General features: G+C 44.2%; 1 long non-coding RNA gene across 1 annotated transcript; it reads left to right on the top strand.

Moving 5' to 3' along the window:
* The first annotated feature begins 313 nt into the window (after positions 1 to 313).
* LOC140599387 (uncharacterized) lies at positions 314 to 16,544 on the top strand. Its single transcript, XR_012002212.1, has 2 exons — positions 314 to 459; positions 16,250 to 16,544. It is a non-coding gene; the product is annotated as an uncharacterized lncRNA (long non-coding RNA).
* The last annotated feature ends 2,884 nt before the right edge of the window (positions 16,545 to 19,428 follow it).

Raw genomic sequence — 19,428 nt, forward strand, 5'->3', positions numbered from 1 at the left:
GGGAGAAGCAGGCTCCCTGCGGGGAGCCCGATGTGGGGCTTGATCCCAGGACCTCGGGATCACAACCTGAGCCGAAGGCAAATGCTCAACCCCAGAGCCACCCAGGTGCCCCCAGAATGCAATTTGGCTGACTGGTCCACTAGGCTCCAGAAGGCAAGCTAGTCAGCAGACAGAGGCCATGAACCACTTTGCCCAAGATGCCAGCCCCTTCCTGAAGCCGAGGAGGCCCCTGGGATATGTCACCGGGTGGTGGAAGAAAGTGGCAAGCTTGGTAGGTAAAAGAGTTTACTAACACAGATGTTATCTCCGGCAGAGAAGAAGTCACTGTCATCGGAAAATATTCCCACATGTGCTAAATGCACTCAGCACTCAAGCGAGAAAGGTGATTCAGAAGGGCTGGTGCTGCGGACAAGAGCAAGTATGGGAGCAGCCTGTGGCTCCCCTCCTGGGACCTTCCAGGTATCCATCCTGCGGCTAGTACCCAAGACAGCTTCTCAAGGTAGACAGGGCTCCATGAGAAATCCCATAGAGGCACTTTACTGGGAGAACGGAGGCCTGGAACTCCAAAGTGGGATGTCAGGAGTGGCGGATGACAACAGAGAGCACTGGGATTGCAGAACCAGGTCACTATTGGGAACCTTCCTGGTGGCGGAGTGGGGAGGGTGGCTGGCGGTGACTGAGAGCTGAGCTCTAGACCTAGTGCAGCCACTTCCCATCTCTGTGACCAGGGCAAGTCATTTCATCACTCTGAGCCTCAGTTTCCTCATATATAACACAAAAGGATTGGATTAGGTTGCCACTAGGGTCCCCTTGCATTAACATCCTAAGGACAATATCAAGGGACAAGGAAGAGACCAATACTGGAATCTCCCTAAACGCACTGCTCAGAGCCACTGGAACAGAATACAGTGTAGAATTAGAAGCCCTGCCTGAGGCCTGGAAGAACTAGCAGGAAGGCTGCCCTGCCACCACAAGCCCCGCCTCCCACAGCCACACACAGCCTCCTGACCTCATGGCCCTGATGGTCAGAGTGTGAGCCAATGGACTCCAAGTTGGGCAACCCAATTCTGGGTCAAGCGCCTCTGCCGGCTGTGTGACTTCAGGCAAGGCACTTATCTTTTGGCTGTGCCTGTTTCCTCATCTCTAATAATCTCCGCCCCTCCTGCCACCTGGGGAGGCTGTGAGAATTCACTGAGTAATGCCCAGAAAGCACTTAGCTTGCAAGGGGAGAAGAGTCCCTCATAAGTAGGAGATGGTGGTGATTGTTGTGACATCTGCTGGGCTCCCTGACCTCGTCCTCAGCCCTTCATTTGCTGCTGACGGAAACGAACCTGTTGTGAGTCACCGCTGTCTTGTTCTCAAGGTTGGTTCACAGAATTCCCCTGAGCATCATGCTCATGTCTAGCCCCATGGCCAAGTGACAAGACATTGGAGAACAAGGCTGAGAAAACATGACGCCACAATTTCCCTGACACCTGATTCCACTTTGCTTTTTACCCACTCAACTAAACATTTCATTAAGGCAGGGTTATCTAGGCCACCAGGTTGCCTAAGTGCAGGGGGCACCATGTGCTACCTTTTAGTTGGCACTCAAAAAAACTTTGTCGAGCAGGGGTGCTATCTGGCACAGTTGGTAAGGCATATGACTCTTGATCTCGGGGTTGTGAATTGGAACCTCACATTGGGTGTGGAGCCTACTCACAAAAAAATTTTAATAAATAAATAAACATTTGTTGAATGAATGAATGAATAGCACAAACTTCCTCTGAGTGAAAGGAAGGAAATTAATATTTTTAAATGCCCACCCTGTGCCAGGAGCACTTTATATTTTTATTCCACTTTTTCCTCTTGGCAGCACTATAGAATCAAAATGATTCTCCCATTTTATGGTTGGGCTAACTGAGGCTCGAGTATTAGGTAGTTTGCCAAAGTTTCACACCATGTAAGTGGTAGATATAGAATATGAAACCCCTGGACTGTCTAGCTGGGTTCTAGCCATGGTGCCTTGAATATGGGTATGGGAAGTAGGCAACATCCTTGAACCAAGATAAACTGAGACACCTTCTTCAACTGGTATTTCAACTGGACCAGCCAAGCAAACAAATACAGATGCCCTAGACAGGCTTGGGCTGTCTTAAATCCTATAGGACTTGACTTGGTCTGTCATGGACCAAAAGGGTAATAGTGTGGGAAAGGTGTTGCCTGTGAGCATTAATGAGGCTCCAAGGCAAGTCCCAAAGTGGCCTGCCGCTGGTTGAAAAAAAAGCCCAAGTTTTAGGAGGTTCTCAAACCTTTCAGGGAAGCCAATGGAACTTGAGCGGTCCCTCCTCCCCTTTTTCCTATTTTTAACCTAACTTTCCCATCATATCCATATACCCCAAACCACTGCTACAAGGTATCGCCCCAAAACACAGACGTACAGTGTCTATTCTCCTTTACCAGTGAAACTCCCTGGCTCCTAGAAGACCCATGACACTGACAAGAGAGAAAGTGGGTACCACAAATTATATCAAAAATACTGGGTGTTTTTTTGCCTCAACATTGCTAAAACTCAAGACACAGGAAGTAACCTTTATTCCCCTCTTTCTGCTGGGACATTTTCCTAGGGTGTACGGTACTGGGAGACCTCCTCAGCTCTGTGGCTTGACCCAGACTCAGCCCCTCCACTCCTGAACTTCGTTAACCTTCCTTAGGCCTTTGATATAGGAACGATAATCTCTGGTCTGATAGCAGAAGGAACTTGGGCTTTTTAAAGCCCTATAATGGGCTGTTGGAGTGAGCAGTCTTTCAAAAAAACTCATGAGAAGTACATATTTACTCAGGCCTGTGGCACTTGCAAAGGAATTATTGTCAGTTGTCATGGCCAACAAACACATGAGAAAATGCTCTGCATCACTTGCCATCAGGGAAATACAAATCAAAACCACAATGAGATACCACCTCACACCAGTGAGAATGGGGAAAATTAACAAGGCAGGAAACCACAAATGTTGGAGAGGATGTGGAGAAAGGGGGACCCTCTTACACTGTTGGTGGGAATGTGAACTGGTGCAGCCACTCTGGAAAACTGTGTGGAGGTTCCTTAAAGACTTAAAAAAATAGACCTGCCCTATGACCCAGCAATTGCACTGCTGGGGATTTACCCCAAAGCTACAGATGCAGTGAAACGCCGGGACACCTGCACCCCAATGTTTATAGCAGCAATGTCCCCAATAGCCAAACTGTGGAAGGAGCCTCGGTGTCCATCGAAAGATGAATGGATAAAGAAGATGTGGTTTATGTATACAATGGAATATTCCTCAGCCATTAGAAACGACAAATACCCACCATTTGCTTCAATGTGGATGGAACTGGGGGTATTGTGCTGAGTGAAGTAAGTCAATCGAGAAGGACAAATGTTATATGGTCTCATTCATTTGGGGAATATAAAAATTGGTGAAAGAGAATAAAGGGGAAAGAAGAGAAAATGAGTGAAAATATCAGGGAGGGTGACTGAACATGAGAGACTCCTAACTCTGGGAAATGAACAAGGGGTGATGGAAAGGGAGGTGGGCGGGGGGTTGGGGTGACTGGGTGACAGGCACTGGGGGGGCACTTGACGGGATGAGCACTGGGTGTTATGCTATATGTTGGCAAATTGAACTCCAATAAAGAAAATGATAATAAAAAAAGAGATCCTAAAAAAAAAAAAAAAAGGAATTATTGTCAGTTGAGAGGTACTTCCAGCCAAATGTCTCTCACCAAGTATGATGACTGCCCCTCACCTGGGGACTCATAACCGCCAGGTGCCCTGTCTGTCAGCCAACTGCTCAAGGCTTCCCTAACTATAGGGTGCAGAGGCTAGATGAGTTCATTGAACATCTCTTGTTCTTCCCAGAGATCCACCTTAGTCAGCTCTTCCAACCACCAAGAGACGGGGGTGTCTTTTTTTTCTAAAATAGGCTCCACACCCAAGCATTGAGCCCAAGATGGGGCTTGACTTCCAAGATCTGTGCTGAGATCAAGAATCAGATGCTAAACCGACTGACCTACCCAGGTGCCCCGGAGGTGTCTTTTTTAGGAAAATTTCTCCAGAGTTTTGCTGAAGCAAGACCTACAGGACAACTTAACTAATCAGAGGACTGGGGACCAAGTCTTGTTTTTAATCCCTTGAGGCTACATCTCAGCTCTGCCAATTCCTACTGTATTTGTTTGCTAGGACTGCCATAAAATCTCACAGAATTAAACAGATTTACAGATTTACTCAGACCTGTGACACTTGTAAGGAAATTATTGGCAGCTGACAATGATCTGAGTGGCTTAAACAATGGGAATTTATTTTCTCACAGTTCTGGGTGCTAAAAGTCTAAAATCAAGGTGTCAGTAGGTTTTATTTCTTCTGAGCACTGTCTCCTTTGCTTGCAAATGGTGGTCTTCTCACTGTGTCCTCACATGACTTTTCTCTGCACATGTCTCCTACCCTCACTCCCGCTGGTCTATGTGTCCAAATTTCCTTTTCCTATAAAGACACCAGTCAGATTGGATTAGGGCCCTCCCTAATGACCTCATTTTAACTTAGTTACCTCTTTAAAAGCCCTGTCTCCAAATATAGTCACATTCTGAGGTACGAGAGATTAGGACTTCAACCTACAAATGTTGGATATGACTCAGCTCCATAATACCTGCCGTAGCCAAATCATGTTCCTATTCTGTACCTTCATTTTCCTCACCTGGAACCCATTTCCAGGCCGGTGGGCTTTCTGAGGAAGACAGTGTGGTTGTTTGCCTTCAAGAGGATCTTGTCATGAATGTCAAGGACAAAGCAGGAAGGAGGAAAGAGCCTCCTGTGAGCTGTCCTTGAAAGGCCAGCAGCATCTGCAGAAGAACACTAACTACCCAAGCAGGGACCACCCTCTCTTTGGAATTTCTCCTTACTTCGAAAGGCATTGTTCGTAGATTTTGATTTAGATACTTCTAGGTGAACTCAGGCCTCGACCAGTTAAATAAAGGAGACACATTTCTGTCTCCATAAAATATCCGATATAAAAATATTTTTTCCCCAAGGCCTCAGAGGTAAAGAATTGAGTTAATCATGCTATTCTACTCAAGGCATCACCATGCCCACAGAATTGCCCTCACCCCAAAGCTCATTACACTAATGTGTTTCTAGAGGGCCTTTATGCATATTTCCTTATAAAATAATATATGGTATTAATTTGTGGGGAGTTATGTTTTTTAATTTATGAGTGGTTTGCTCTAAGGAGCATTTGGTTGCCTGCTTTTTTTTTTTTTTCTTTTCTGGCTGTAAGAAAATTGTCATATCATGGAATGTGCCTGTAGTTCCCTGCTTCTAAGAGCTGGGAATATTCCATAGTATTTGCCCACCACAGTTAACTTACCCATTCCTTTGGTGATAGATCACTAACCTGCCACAAATAAAGCTGAAGCGAACACCCGGATGGCCTATACAAGAAAGGCTCTGAGTGAGAATCCCAGGAGGGAGTTCTGGGCTCCAGGGGAACACATTTTCACTCTACTGAGCCCTTCCAGATTGGTCTCTGAGATGACTGGACTAAACAAAGCCACTTGATTTGGGGCTTAATATAGTGCTACTAATTTTATCAGCTATTAGAAGAATCCTACGTTGGTAGCTCCGGGTTTAATGCAGCCCTGCCACAAGCTGGCGGTGGGATCTTATAGAAGCCACATCACCATCTAGGTCTCAGGGTCCTCTTCTGCCACATGAGTGTTCCAGACAAAATCAGCTCCCAGGCCAACACCAGCCCTTAGAGGAATGCATCTGAGGGGGAAGAGGAAGGGAGGATAAATAGCGTGGATCCTAACTCCCAGCTTTGGAAACCTTAGCAAGTTACTGAAGAAGACAGTTTCCTCACTTTTCATGTGGAAATGCCTGTGTAATTGGACTTCTGTGACAACTAAACGAAATGCTATACAGAAAGTACTTGGCACTTCCGGAAGATGTTCAAGCAAATCAGTTCTCTTCTCTCTTTTCTTTTTCTTTTTTTTTTTTTTAAGATTTTATTTATTCATTCATGAGAGACACACAGAGACAGGCAGAGACACAGGCAGAGGGAGAAGCAGGCTCCATGCAGGGAGCCCGGGTCTTTAGGATCACGCCCTGGGCCCAAGGCAGGGCTAAACCGCTGAGCCACCCGGGCTGCCTCTTCTCTCTTTTTTTAACTCACATGGTTTTCCCTGTTGTTGTTTTCAGTCGAAGAATTCATCTTTATTCTTCTCTCTTTGAAGTCTAAATACACACAATAAAGTGCACTAATCTGTTTTTAAAAACTGCTTTATTGAAATTTAATTCCCATACCATAAACTTCATCCTCTTTAAAAATTATTTATTTATTCATTTGAGAGAGAGAGAATATGACAAAGAGAGAGAGTGTGTGAGTGGGGGGCAGGGCAGAGGGAGAGAGAATCTCCAGCAGACTCCCCACTGAGCTGGGAGCCTGATTTGAGGCTCCATCTCACAACCCTGAGATCACAACTGGAGGTGAAACCAAGAGTCAGACATTCAACCGACTGAGCCATCCTTCTAAAGTGTACAGTTCAATGGTTTCTACCATATTCACAGAATTGTGCAACCATTGTCACTGATTTAAGAACATTTTAATCTCCCCAGAAAGAAACCCTGCACCCATGAGTAATTCTTCCTCCTTGCATCCTCTCCCGGCCCCTGGCAACCATTAATTTACTTTCTGTCTACCATCCAGACATCTCATGTGAATGGAATCATTCAACACATGTTTTCAGGATCTATCCGTATTGTAGCAGATATTAATACTTCATTTGTTCTTATTGCTGAAGAGTATTTCACTATGCGGATACACCACATTTTGTTTATCCATTCATCAGTTGATGGACATGCACGTGGTTACCACTTTTTGGCAATTGTGAATAATGCTGCAATGAACATTCATGTCCAGGTATTTGTGTGGACAGATGTTTTCAATTCTTTTGAGTATATTCCTAGGAGTAGAATTGCTGGCCATATGGTGTTCTATGTTGAACTTTGTGAGGAACTGCCAAATAGTCTTCTTAAAAAACTGCTTCACAATCCCACCAACCACGTACGAGTGCCCCAATTCCTGCTCATTCTTACTAACAAAACACTTGTTATTGTCTTTTTTGTTTTCCTCATGGTAGTGAATGAAGTGGTATCTCATTGTTGTTTCAAGTGCACTAATCTTAAATCATCAGCTTAATGGATTTTTGCTAATGCATACACCTATGAAATCCCCACCCAGATTGAGATACAGAACATCTCCCTCACCCCACCTCCCTGTTACTACCCCCTACCACAGTCATCATAGTTCTGCATCATCATAGATTTGTTTTCTTCTTCTTCAACTTTCTTTAAATGAAATACTCCTTGAGGAGTACTCCTGGCTTCTTTCATTCAAAAAATGTTGCAGTGTCAGTCATTTCAGCTGTTTGTTCTTTTTTATTTCCGTGTTGGAGTCCACTGCATGGCTGCCTTGCAATCTATTCATCCATTCTCCTACTGGTGGACATTTGTGGTGGTTCCCATTTGGGGATACTATGAATAAAACTGCAAATACAGTCTTGTACACATTTCTTATGAACTCCTTTCTCTTAGGTATATACCTAGGAGCGGGATGCTGGATCGTGGGCATTCTAGCTTTACTAGATGTTGCCTAGCAGTTTCCCAAAGGGGTTGTACCAATTTACATTCCCACCAGCAGTGCATGAGAGTTTGCAAGTAGCTCTACATCCTCCCCAGCACTTGAATATCTCATTCGTTTTCAGTTTTAGCCATTCTGATAGATGCGTATCTCAAGGTCTCTTTGATTCATAGTCCTCTGGTGACTAATTATGTTGAATACCTTTGTTCGTTGCCTTTCGTCTGAAATTTAGCTAAAGGGATTTGACAGCTAATACTTACCTCTCCTCGCTTATCACTAGAAGAGCTGAGGGTTGGTTCCCCCAGTGGATTCCATCAAGGGTGAGGTCTTTATATCTCAGATCCTTGATACACTCTACTAATTGAAGTGAACACTGATATAAAATCAGTTTGTATGAGTTTATTCATTTTTGAATTATCAGGTTTTACTTTCAACTCCTAGAACTCTCTTTGCAACATATCCTTAACCCAAGAGAGAGAGAAAGGATATTCATAAAGTAACTGTAAGGAAAAAGAAAACAACCAATCTTTGATTCAAGGCAAAGATTTAACTATGTTGAAGCAAAAGAACATTCCACTTAAAAGTTAAAGTCAAAGTTTTAATCTAGCATTTGATAGGTGTTTAGTGCTAGTGTTTCTCTTTGGGTTTTTTTTTTTAAATAGGTTTTCATTCTTTATAATAGCTCAATGGAAGGAGCACTTGAAAGAGAGTCAGTTTTTAAGGAAAGTTCAGTCTGTCCTCAAGTTAGGTAAGAGTTTCCAAAGATTCCTGAGGAAATCTGTATTATACAGGGTCCATGAGAAGGATATGGAATTGTGGGGGGTGGGAAGAACGCTAGAGGAACTGTCAAGGTAGTAGACATAATGAACAGTCAGGCTCCAGACTGCTTTTGTTGTGTCCACCACCCAAGACTGGGATAAGATATCCTTTGGGTGGAGGAATTTCAGAAACTAGGTAGGAAGGAATCCCTGGGTGGCTCAGCGGTTTAGTGCCTGCCTTCAGCCCAGGGCGAGGTCCTGAAGTCCCAGGATTGAGTCCCGCATCGGGCTCCCTGCATGGAGCCTGCTTCTCCCTTTGCCTGTGTCTCTGCCCCCCTCTCTCTCTCTATGTCTCTCATGAATAAGTAAATTTAAAAATCTTGAAAGAAAGAAAGAAAGAAAGAAAAAAAGAAAGGAAGGAAGGAAGGAAGGAAAGAAGGAAGGAAAGAAAGAAAAGAAAGGAAGAAGAAAGAAGAAAGAAAGAAAGAAAGAAAGAAAGGAAGGAAGAAAGAAAGAAAGAAAGAAAGAAAGAAAGAAAGAAAGAAAGAAAGAAAGAAAGAAAGAAAGAAAGAAAGAAAGAAAGAAAGAAAGAAAGAAAGAAAGAAAAGAAAGAAAGAAAGAAAGAAACTGGGTAGGAGGCAAGATACGGAGTTCTCAACTTCTCCAAAGTAGGACTCATGTAACCAGCACCTTCCCACTCCTCAGTAAACTCCCATCTCCTCTGTCCAACAAATAGCACTGATGTGCTTATGTCTTGCTAAGCCATAATACAAAGGAGTAAGCCCTATGTTAGAGCAACGAGAGCTGAAATCATCCTACAACCTTTATCAAATACTAAAACAAATTTGAATGTGGAAAATTTTCTTCTTAATAGGGAAATGGAAAATTACAGATATAGAATCATATAATCTTAGAGCTGGAAGGAACGTTGGAGGTCATCAGCTGAACCTCGTGTACTTCTGGAATTCACATTACAACATCCCTGTTTTCCTCTGCTTGCAGTGTCCTGAGAGTGGGCCCTTTCTCTGCACCTTCAAGGAAGCTTTCCATTCATTGCTGGGTGGTTGTTAGACAATTGTTCTTAGATCGAACCAAAATACTCCTTCCAGAAACTTCCACCCTTCCACCCTTAAATAAGTCTATTTCCTCTTCACCATGGCAGCCCTTTGGGTATTTTAAAGCTATAAGCTTGATCCCCTTTGAGAGTCCCCCTCCCTCAAGTAACCTCAGTTCCTCCAAATAATACATTCTAAAAAGTAGCCACGGACAGGCATCAAATTCACTGGAGTGGGGTCTTCCTAATGCTTTTGTTCTCTCATCTTGAAGACCAGATCCATGTCAGGAATTGGGGCAAGGAACTCACTCTCAAGGATACACGCAAAGATACAGGGAGGATCCTGAGGGCTGTAAAACCTCACTATGGCATATTAGGATTTCGGGGTTTGGGTTGTTTTTTTTTTTTTAGTTTTTAGCAAGTAGGGGTATTTTTAGGGAATAAGCATGACACTGGTGACCCCATTCTGGAACAAGCCCAAGCAGTTTTCCCAAGAGAGGGGTGGGTTTGTGTTAGTCTATTCTCATACTCAAACTCACTATCCTCCAGATATCAATGAGGATACCAGAGTAGCTCTTTCAGGAAACTACTGGAGCTGGAATTTCCTTAGTCCTTTGTTTCATCCACCTGAGCAAAGTGACCCAGACCAGTGCAGGTGAGGAAGAGGATGTGGATACTTTGGAGCAAGAAGTGGGCACAAGCAATCCATGTTCACCTGGCTGCTTCACCATCCCATCCCCCACAGCTGGGATCCCAGTGGGTGGTATGTTTGTGAGCATGTGCACAAGTGTGTTATGTTATAGACATCTACACACTCACAAGGACACACACAAACACACACACACACACACACACACGTCCTTAAGGCCTTTCCTATCAGCACGCGCCTCCCTTGATATAACTGCCCATCAGGGACAAGAAATAAAAACCAGGTCATAACAAGAAGAATCCTGGCCTCTTCTTGGAGGCTAAAGGATTTTATGGCACAGGCAGTTTTGCCAGCCAGCAAAACAAGACAAAGGTCTTATTTGGTTTATCAAGCCCAGGTTACACCCATTGTTCAGTAGGCCAAGCAGTGTTAATCAGTACCCAGACCTTTGAATAGAATCTTTACCAAATAAATCTGTGTAGATATTCTTGCTACATGACGATAAAAATGCTATTCTGGAGAGGAAGCAAAATCACTAAGATTTTAAGCAATAATCTCTCCTCGCCTATATAAAATGGGAAGTAATGCCTGCCACGGAGATATAAAGGCAGGGAAACCCATAACTTAATGATAGACTCTATTACCAAAATAGTGCCAAATGGACTTTCTGGAAAGAAAGCATTGTGATTGAAAGTCCTAGGAGAACCCTATCTCCTGAGCTCCTTTTTACATCCCCATACACACACACAAGGGGAAAACGGAGTGGTTTTGAAACCAAAGTATCCCATACAAAAACAATCATATGTCAAAATTTGAGAATGCAAAAAGAATTCTAATTACGACACCAAGAGGAACAGTTATGAAATACCAATAATGGTTGATAAATGCTCAACCTATTCAGTGAAACACATAAACAAACCTTTGGCCAGAAGCATGGACATTCCCAGGTCACCATCAGGGTGATAAAGGCTCCGAACACACCTCCGACACGGGGAAGGTTATTAGAGAACCAGGTGTCTCCCCTTTGATAAGTGCTGCTCTCTGAGAAGTGCAGCTTGATGGGGAGCTGGAAATAATCAACCAGTGTTTTGCAAAGGGCTCTCCTAGGTCCTCTTGGGTTCTCATGCAGCCCATTCTGGGGCCTCCCATCTTCCCTCCTGGTTGTCAAAACAAGTCTGTGGGAGAGGCATTCTCAGGAATGTGTGATGCTTTGTTTAATATGGAAAATGATCCTCCCGAGGCCTGGGACGAAATGAAGAAGCAGATTTCCTCTGCAACCTTCACAATACAAACTCCAAGGGAAGGAGCAGTTTAAAAGGGTGCATCAGATAGATGCCAGATTTGAAGCTCCTTCAGAAAGTGAGTGTTTCTGAGTTGAACTGCAGGCATCCAAAGGGTTAAGTCGACTCTGCGGACTGTGACTCCTCCTGAGCTGTCCTCTCTCATTCTCTTCTTTTAAGGATCTTATTAAGATGGGAACTGTTTACTCACAGCTTAGAGAAGGAGGATGGGAGGAAAGTACTCTCCTTTTCTAATGCAGAGAGTTACTACCCTCTGTAGGGGTGATGGAATTTTTAAAAGGATTAGCATACAAGGAAACACATTGCACGTAACTAGGCTCTTCATTCTGAATCTCAGTCTCCTGACCTACTGCTGTAGGATCTTACTCTGAATCTCCATTTCCTCCCCCCATAAAATGCGGCTAGAACTGACCTCAGAATTGTTGCAAGGATTAAATTAGTGAAACGGATTAAAATGTCATCTCAGCACCTGATATGCGGCATCCAGGAAACAGTGGCTGTTATTATAATTGACTTTCCATTGCTGGTTTATTCACAAGCCCTATAAATTTTGTGCAGAAGAATCAATAGTGAAAAATCAATTATTGTGCAGGTAGGCAGTGTAAGCTTTCAGAGTATAGAGACATAATTTAATAATGAAGTGTTGAAATCCATGTGATTATTACTCCTGAGACTCTGAACAGACACACTCCTACAAGATTCAACTAGTACATTCTGCTACAATACAGTGAAAGGGCCTGGGTTTTCAGCCAGGCAGGCATGAGTTCCAGTTCCAGCAGCACTACCATTTCGTCATGGAATCATGGAACAGTTACTCAGAAAATAATATGTGAAGTTTACAAAGCATTTATATGTTTTGATAATTTTATAATGTCATGTTTTATTTTTATAGTCAATGGTATTTTAATAGCAAGACTTTGCATTTTTTAAAAATTAAATATTTAAGAACACTTTCAAATTTTTGGTTTTATTTTTATTTTTTAAAAGACTTAGGCGCACCTCGGTGGTTCAGTTGGTTAAGCATCTGCCTTTGGCTAAAGTTACAATCCCAGAGTCCTGGGATCAAGCCCCACCTGCTTCTCCTTCTCCCACTACGCCCCGCCTCGTGCTTTCTCTCCCTATTTCATTCTATCTTCCTCTCAAATAAATAAAACCTTTTAAAAATAAAAATAAATAACAAAAGTGTGTTTTTTAAAATAAGCTGTATCCCCAACACGGGGCTTGAACTCACAACCCTGAGATCACAACAACTGAGCCAGCCAGGCACCCCAGGTTTATTTTTAAGTTAGAGAAATATAGGGACACTGACTCGGGGCTTGATCCCACCACGCTGTGATCATGACGTGATCTGAAACCAAGAGTCGGTGCTCAACTGACTGAGTCACCCAGGCACTCCAAAAATAAAATCTTTTTTAAAAACTCCAAGAATTATATTGCATGGTTTGGAAAACAGAAGAGAGAGAAGAATCATAATTTAAGCCTCCAAACACATCTCTACTATGTAGTATCTTGTGTTGAAAGCACTGTCAGGAGCACAACATTATCTTTCTTACCTGTATTCCCTCCTCTACTCTCTCAGTTGTTTTATTCGATTGTTATCAGACTCACACACACACACACACACACACACACACACACACATCCCACACACACATATAACACATACAACACACAACAGGAAAAGACAAAATACACAGACTTCAAGGATTCTATCGAGTGGACCTGCGCTGCCTTACAGCCCTTATCAATCTTCTATCTGCCCAGGAAACATTGGTTCTTGGCTAATGTGGGCATTATCAGGAAGGAAACCTCAGAGAATCTTGAATCTCATCCTGCTGACATTTAATCCCCTTGGGTCTTTGCCTCTAGATTCACGGTACTATCAAATGTTATCCATCCTAAAGTCTCTATTAAATACCTGAGGAATGATGACCCCCCCCCCAAAAAAAAGAAAGAATGGGAGAAATACAGAAGCTGGTCATGGGAACATCTGATGTACTTAGCACTTTCCTATTTGGAAAGGCAAATGTGAACATGGACGTCCATAGAATTAAAGAGAAAATAAACTCCACAGAAACACATCATTTTCTGAAATCTCTGGCAAAGGGACAGACAGTGAAGAAAGGTGAAGACAACTCATGACACTCCTTCACACAGAAGATAACAAACCTGGAAACTCTTTGCCCTGAGACAAGCTGATACGGGCAATAAAAATCCAAATAAATAAACCCAAAGAGGTTCAGGCGTGGAAGGCAGGGGGGAAGTGTCATCAGATAAGATACATGACACATAGGTTAAATTTTAATTTCAGACAAACAAATAATTATTCAGTGTAAGCATATCCCATGCATTCTTTGGGACATACTTAAACTAAAAAACGTATTTGTCGTTAATCTGAAATTACAACTTGGTGTACTGTATTTTGATTTGCTAAATCTAGCAGTCCTACTTAAGAAGGGGAAGCTAAGGGGTGCCTGGGTGGCTCAGGTGGTTGGGCGCCCAGGTCATGATCTCTGGGTCCTGGGATCTGGGATGGAGCCCCAGGTCGTCTGGCTCCCTGCTCATCAGGGAGCCTGCTTCTCCCTCTCCCCACTGCTCCTGTTCTCTCTATCTCTCCCAAATAAATAATCTTTAAAAAAAGAAGAAGAAGGGGAAGCTAGACAGAAGAAAAAAGAGGCAGAGATCCCAAACAATAAAATTAAGTGATAGCAAAATGTGAAAGATTACAAAAAAAAGTTTGGGTCTCATTTATGAATAACAGTGCCATTAACATTTACCAAAAGAATGTGAAGGGTTTCCTAATTGAGTCTCTAAAATTTAGACTATTTCCTGTCACAGAGGGCAACTGTATCTATCAATGTCTCCCGGGTGCCTTTCAGCAGCAAAACCCTTGCAGATGGAGGTGGAGGTTAGCATTAGGCATTCATGTTTCCTCCCCATCCAGTTTCTACCTTCTCAGAGGTCAACCCTTGTTTCCAAGAGAGCCTGTTCGACCTGGTCCTGCCCTCAATTCACAGGATCCTACTAAGCACTGGGTGGTACGTAAACATGAGCAGGACCAGGTCCCAGGGAAAACACTCAATATATGTAAGTGTTGAATGAATACCTCAATCAACACTTTCTCTTCAAAGGCCTGCCTGCCTCCCAACCCCCCATTCCTTGATCACCTCTGTTTTCCTTGTAGAAACTCCTTAGCTTCCCTCCACCTTGTGCTCTAATAAAACCTGCACGGTGACCCAGATGAATGAAGAAATGTCAGGCCACATGGACAGGATGAAATTTTGTTCATGGGCCCACCTGAAACTGCATGCTCTTCACAGGCAACTACCACATCCCGTTTGTCTTTAAATGGCTCTGATCTCCCTTGACATATTATGGTGACTTGTGTCACTTGGGGAGCGAGGTTTTCCCCGTGGTAGTGGTAGTTGCGTGTGAGAAATCTGCTTGAAAAAGTAATCCTGCGCAGATGGGTGAGTAGGGCCCATAAAGCCTGACTCGGGCCGACGTTAAGTGTAGGCATCTGATAAGTATTTGGGTCTGTTCAGGAAGTAGCTGGCCCATGAAATCAGATAGGGGGAGGAAGTTTGTCCCTGGGAGGGCTCCCTCACAACGGAGTCCACGGACCCAGGGACACAGGAATGCTTGCTAGGCTGGGGTGCTGTGTGAACCTGGGCCCCAGGGAGCCTTGGCCAGGACTTATTTCCCTCTGCCTCCACTCCAGTGTCACCGTGAGTGCATCCAAAGCTTGCTGAATGACTGTGTCCATCTTAAAGAGTGAGGTGTCCCGGGATCGTCTGTGATTCAGTAATGCCTACTGTTTGCCTTCTCCCATTGTAAATGTATCAGCTTGTTGAATGAGACACGGTTCAGCACATTGATGTTGGAAGATTTCCACTGACAGCCACAACTACAGACACAGGACGGTGAGGTTACAAAATCCTTTTACTCAGAGACTTTTTAAAAATCTCATTCGTTCTCTGTTCCCCTCGATGCCTGGTTTGTGACAGGTACTCAGCAGATATTAGCTGAATGACTACATGAATAAATGAATGAGTGAATGGCGAATGTTAAAATCTCCTTAGAGTTATGAAGAATGGAACTCGAGACCAGGCCACATGCCACAGTGGGAAAAGCCCCAGAGCAGTCACAGCTTTACCACATACTGGTCTTGTGATTAGGTCAAGTCACTTAAACTCCATGACCTTCAGCTTCTGAGGCTATAAACAGAAATAATCTCCTGCCTTAATAAGTGGTTTTGAGAATCAAGTGAGATTTCATATCTGAAAGTGGCTGTTATATGGATCTAAGATCATCAGATAGGATTCAAAACCCAATTCTCTCTACCTTCAGCTATGGGATCTTGCTCAAGTGAATTAACCTGCTCAGGCCTCAGTTTTCTCGTCGACAAAATGGGAATAATAATCACACCACCAACTTCACTGAATTGTCATTAAACTTAAATGAGACTGTATGTACATGAATGGCTACACATACATGGCAAGCCCGTGCTAGTTTCTCTTCTCTGGGCTTCCATTCTTTGCATTTTTTCTAAATGGGTTATTATTGTGCATTGCTGGGACTTATTCTCTGCCAATCTGCCAGCTGGTAAGTAAATTAATTAGGTGATAAGTGATTCCTTTTTATTATTATTATTATTATTATTATTATTTTGATGATGATGATTAAAGCAGGCGGCTGTCTGATTGGCCACAGGTCATGCATGCAAAGCAGCCGCAGTGGTATCTCAGGATTGTTTCCTTATCGAGAACCTGCCACCCAGGTGTTTCCTCATCTTACGACCCACCCTCTAGGTTTCCTCAAATTGTGTCTTTCAGATGAGACCCACCCACTGGAGTTGAGCTTTGAAGGAATTGACCCTGGTGTGCGTGAGGAAGTACTTCAATGATGATGGCCCTGGCCACTCTTTCGGGAAAACTCTGTCACCTCTCCCTTGACCCCTCCTCACCCGCAAATCCTCAGGCAAAAGCAGAAGAATTAAGCAAGCCTTCCACTAGAAGCAACCATTAACCTAGTTTTCATTGTCTCTAAACCTGCCTGGCTATAGCAGATAGGAATCTGGGTGGTTTTTTGTTTTTCATTTTTTTTGAAAATAAAATCACTTTAAGACTCCTGAACAGTGTGCTGATTTACACTAGTCATCTCTCTTCTTAAGCCACCCTATCAGTTTATTGACTCTTGTTCTATTTGGTTGGTAGATGCCGCCCTTTTAAAGGCATCGTAAATGTACGGTTGCTGTTAATGCCGGGTTTCAAGCTCTCACAATCTAAAACCCCAGAAAAGGTTACACCAAGAGTCCCATACACCTCCGTGCTAGTGACAACACGCTGGGACCTCTAATCCCAAAACCCTGGGTCAAGGTCTTCTGTCCCTTATCACTTGTTTTCACTGAGGCTAAACGCATCTGTTTGGTATGTGAATAGATTTTTTAACTCCTTTCACAGAGACTAGTGCTTGAGACAAAGTCAGCCCAGGCTCTGCACTTTGTCATTATTTCAGCAACCCACTAGCTTGATATTAAAAATAGCTTTGTCTGGTCCATCGAGATCAGACCCAGGAGACAGGCGCCTGCTATTCTAATCTCGGTTTCACAAATAGCTCTCTATGGGCTCAAGCATCTATCAACACTTCCAGGGGTCTCTAGTCATAAAACAGGTCCAGGCCTTGGTACCTAGAAAGGTAGGCTCTACTTGACTCTCCTGAGCCGTCTAGGAAGTCAACGTGAGGCCTACACAATCCTGTTCCTGCTATGGACCACCAACTGTGGCTTGAAACTGGGAAGCAGTTAAGAGCATCCCCCACACTTAGGGTATCCTGCATTTCCCAGGCCAGAACCTACAAAAGCTTCCCTCAAACAAGGCTGGTAAACAGGCTGCCCATCCCCCTCTTCCCCCCACCTCTCCCCCATGCTGTCCCCTCAACCCCCACCCCCAAGCCCATCTTGTACTCTGTGAAAGACCATAGACCCTGCCGTTGCCAAGGGAACCAAGCCTTTTATTCCATCCCAGTGACTGGCTGGTTGAGGCTGAGGAGTAGGGTAACAACTGGTGCCCAGGCCTCTGCAAGCCCCCCCAACAGACCCCCCCTTTTTCTCAGAGGGGGAGGGGTGGACGGTGCCCCCAGTGCCTTTTCCCCCACCCCAGCTGGGTGGGACAGAGCCCCTGGGCTCTCAGGAACTCGCTGACTGCGAGCTCGGGGAGACCAGTGCTCCCCCAGCCCTCCTCTGGCCCTGGCCCTTTCCAGAGGACAATAGCCTCCATGCAAGGAAGAATTCCATCGCCCAGGGTTCAAGTCTCCAAGGAGCTGCCGGGGCCTCTGTTTGGCCTGGAGTGGGCTCTGAGGAGCCGCTGCAGCTGCCTGGCTTGTTTTCCCCCTTGCTGTGTTTTATTTTTAACCCCTGAGCTGCCAGGGATTGTTTTTCCCCCCAGTCAGTGCCTGGGAACTGAGGAAGGAAAGAAATAACGCTTTGTTCCCTTTGGGGAACTAATTGGGAGAGACAGGCGTTATGGCCAGCTCAGTCCCATTAGGGTGTGAGGCTCCCACCACCCCCACACACAGGGTCTGCCTCTGCCCATGTCCACCCCAGGGGGCTCGGAGAGGGGGTGCCGCAAAGGAGGCTCCAGGGCCCGGGGCACAGGCAGATTCCAAAAGCAGCCCAGAGCCACGTTTTGGAACTCAGAAGACATTCAGGATAGAGGGATACTGGGAACTGGAAAGGTCTACTCTTTCCCATTTCCTAACCCCAAACCAACCAACTCCCACTTTTCTCTCCCTGCCGTTTCTCCCCAGATCTGCATCAGAAAACTCTGGAAGAAGAGTAAAGGACCTCGGAGAGAGAGAGAAAAAAAAAAGGAAAATCAGGACATGGTGCTTTCAAACACTAAGTTAATAAATGGGAAACACCACTAGCAGTCCCACTTTTAAGTTTACCAAAAATTATTTTTACTCAGGAATTTCGTTTTGTCGCAAATCAGTTTAAAATCAATGAAAACTTGGTCCATTGTCATTTTGTTTTACTATGGAATGGATCCTGGGCAGCCCTGGTGGCTCAGTGGTTTAGCACCTGCCTTCAGCCCGGGGCATGATCCTGGAGACCAGGGATCGAGACCCACGTTGGGCTCCCTGCATGGAGCCTGCTTCTCCCTCTGCCTGTATCTCTGCCTCTCTCTCTCTCTCTCTCTCTCTCTGTGTGTGTCTCTCATGAATAAAAATATATATATATATATTTACTTAAATATATATATATATATATATATATATATATATATATATATGGAATGGATCCCAAGCAGGGATCAAAAAAAAATTAAGGATTATTTTGATCCCATTTAGAAACAGAGCACATTTTCTTCTTTTTCTTGTCTAGGGAGGGGAGGGGTCATAATTATTTGTATTTATTGAATGCTAGCTTTGTGCCATGTGTGTGTATGTAGGGGACAGGGTTCCCAGTCTTACTGAGATGTAATTGGGGGCTCCTGGATGGCTCAGTGGTTGAGCAACTGACTTTGGCTCAGGTCATGATCCTAGAGTCCTGGGATCGAGTCCTGCATCGGGCTCCCTGCATGGAGCCTGCTTCTCCCTCTGCCTGTGTCTCTGGCCTCTCTGTGTCTATCATGAATAAATAAATAAATAAATAAATAAATAAATAAATAAATAAATAAATAAATAAATAATTTTAAAAAAGAGATGTAATTGATATCAGAGCAAATTTTTCAGAAATCATCAACCCCCTCCAATTCTAGCAACCCAAGTAATTATGATGCATCCAGGTACATTCGAGGAAGGACAGCTCATCTATCCACCAGGAGTAGGTGAGAAAAGAAAACGATCTGGTGGCACAGCAGAACACAAGCCAGGCCTAAGCCGTGGCTAGATGCAGGGGATGGTCTGCAATAGGTATCTCAGTACTGGGCACGTGTGCTTCACTCCCTGACAGAGGGTCCCCAACCCTGGTGTGTCAGCAGGTGGGGAAGAGGACAGAGACAAAAGGTTACAT

This window comes from Vulpes vulpes, chromosome 6, assembly GCF_048418805.1.
Source record: "Vulpes vulpes isolate BD-2025 chromosome 6, VulVul3, whole genome shotgun sequence".
Taxonomy (NCBI): Eukaryota; Metazoa; Chordata; class Mammalia; order Carnivora; family Canidae; genus Vulpes; species Vulpes vulpes.